Source organism: Myotis davidii, unplaced genomic scaffold (genome assembly GCF_000327345.1).
Source record: "Myotis davidii unplaced genomic scaffold, ASM32734v1 scaffold72, whole genome shotgun sequence".
NCBI classification, from domain to species: Eukaryota; Metazoa; Chordata; class Mammalia; order Chiroptera; family Vespertilionidae; genus Myotis; species Myotis davidii.
Genome location: NW_006284618.1, coordinates 518,611 through 521,505, shown reverse-complemented (window position 1 = coordinate 521,505; position 2,895 = coordinate 518,611).

Here is a 2,895-nt window from a genome sequence, read left to right as displayed (position 1 = left end):
TGCAGGTTAGATGAGGACAGACAGGGGGTGGAGACTGAGAAAGGAAGTGGGAGACAGGGAATGGGAGATAGCAGGGCACAGAGAGACAGGAAGTGGAGAGAGAGACAGGAAGTGGAGCGTCTTGGCCAGTGGAGGTGGAAATGGCCAGCAGGGGCCAATGTTACCAAACACCCCTTTGCCAGCTGGACTCCCATGCAACGGGACGAGGAGATTTTAAGTTTCTACCAAAAAAAATCAAGGCTGGAGATCACTTAAGCTTTCCTGGGACTCTGCCAGCCGTTTCGAGGATCTTGTCAAATTTTCCACCTTCTCCCTTTGCAAGTGGAAACTCAGCCTCCATCACGGAGCCCCCATCCTCCACACCAGCTCTTTGCAACTATTTTGTGATTCGGGAGGGTTTGTGCATGAAGATGTGAGGGTAAGGGATTTCTAGGGACTGGCTGGGGCGATCCTCTTTTCCCTGCCCCCTCCCGCCCACCCGCGTACACAAACACTCTTGTTCAGAAGGCACTTCCTGGATCGGAGACAAAAAATTAGGGTTTGGGATGTCCTGCTTTGACCCCCAGGGAAAACCAGGCATCTAGATGCCCCGACACATTCCCCTCAGCTTAGGATGGCAGCTCCTCCTCTGAGTAAGTCAGGACATTTTCCTACTTTATTGTGTAAACATAGAACCAAATCATACACTGTGTACTCAGCCCATTGTCCTGCCCTGTCTCTTCTAACCCTTCTGAGGATCTATTGTGATGTGTATCACTGATTTTTTTTTTTAATGCTTATAAAACCACATTGACCTACTGGCTCCTTTTCCCTCCAGACAAAACTGGGGCACACATTATTCCTAAACTAGCTTTTTAAAAAAGTTAGCAATATGTCCTGGGTATGGCTCCAGCTCATGAGATGTGGATCTAACTTGTTCTTTTTCAACAGCTGTGTTGCTTCCCATTGTGTGGACGTACCGGTGTCAGTCCGTTTGGGCTGTTATAACCAAAATATTGGACAGGGTCACTTACAACCAACAATAATTAACATAAAAACAGCTCTGGAGCCTGGGGAGTTCAAGGCCACGGTGCTGACAGATTTGGTGTCTGGCGAGAGCCCAGCCCCTGTTCATAGAAGGCTGTCTTCTCACTGTGTCCTCAGAGGGCAGAGGGTGAGGGAGCTTCCTGGAGCCTCTTTACCCCGTGCATGGCAGCACGGTTACACATGACAACTGGCTTAAAAAATACAACAGTAGCCCTAGCCAGTTTGGCTCAGTGGATAGAGCGTCGGCCTGTGGACCGAAGGGTCCCAGGTTCGATTCCGCTCAAGGGCACATGCCTTGGTTTCGGACTTGATCCCCAGAGTGGGGCATGCAGGAGGCAGCTGTCAATGATTCTCTCTTATCATTGATGTTTCTCTCTCTCCCTTCCTCTCTGAAATCAATAAAAATACATTTAAAAAAAGAAAAAAGAAGCTACGGAAAGACCCATGGATGCAGCAACAACAGCGGAGAGACCCGGCCACTCCCCCCAGACCTGGGCACCGTGTTTCAGGGCTGCCCACGTTCAACTGCTCCCTGGGGGGACCTGGCCGGACCACCCAGGGCCTGGACAGCAGCGCGGCTCTCCGTCCGGCAGCAGCAAGAAATTGCTCCGAAGTCTCGCCCTGTGATGCTCCTGCAGGTCCCACGCCAGCCGCGGCAGTCTTAGTGAGGTTTATTGGAAAACAAAAACAAATCAGCTTATTCTCGGTGTGAAATGGGTTGTGTGTGGCCTCAATCCCCTGTGGCCGGCCAGCGCTCGGCTGTGCCGCCAACTGTCCCGTCCCTGCGGACCGTCTTAGCGAAGGTCACGTCCCCTCTCTAATGACGCGGAGCGGAAGTCCAGTAATGCATGCAGCGCCGTGGAAACTTAATCCCAAACATCATTCTTCCTCCGACGAGGAAGGTTAACCTGCTGAAGATTCAATTCCGCAAACACTGTCTCCGAACCGAGGTCATTCGCTTCCTTAATTGTAATGTTGCCGCTTCTCACACCACCTTCTGACCGACACCCAGGGCCAGGCTCTCGGATGGGTTTTCTTCATCCGAGTTTCTGCTTCCCTCCTGGCCGGGAAGCCAGGATGCAGCGGGGACTGGCAGGGATGCCTCCTGGAGCTCCCTGCTCACAGGCATTTGTGGGTCAGGAGGGGTCCCAGACACAGGGGGTGCTGGGAGACTGGGGGGTCTTGTGAGCAGGTGGCCCTGGGCCTGGTGGGGGAATTGGTGGAAGGAAGGCCCCTGGACAGCTGGAGTGGGCCCTGTGGTAGCCGGGCTTTCCTGGACCCAGAACCATTAGGAGGTACGGAGAGGCTGTCCCAGGAACTGGCTCACGTGGGGGTGGAGGCTGACACGTCCCAGGACCTGCCGGGCGAGGGGGCGAGGGGGCCTTGGAGGAGCCAGTCCCAGGGCCTGAGGGCCAGGAGAGTGGGCGGCGGGAGGTCCAGTCCAAGAGCCAATGCTCCGTTCCAGGGCAAGGCAGCCCGGGAGGAGGCATTCTCCCCAACTCAGAGGAGGGTCCACCTTTTTCTTCTCCTCAGCCTTCAACTGACTGGACGAGGCCCACCCACCTTAAGGAGGGCAAGTTTGACTTTGCTTTACTCGGGCTACCTATTTAAACATGTTATTCTCACACCAAAGCAGCCTCACAGAAGCACCCAGAGGGATGCTTGACCACCCTGTGGCCCAGGCAAGTTGTTGACACATAAAACTAATCATCACAGGTACCCAAGGGAAAAGGGAGACAGAGTGTCTCTGAAGGGGAAGGGAAATGGTGGTGCTCGCTGTGAACTGGAAGCTGAAAACTGGGTGGCCCACCTCAGGCTGGGGTGGTGTCGGGGCTGGGGGTGGTGTCAGGGGGCTGGGGAGTGGTATCT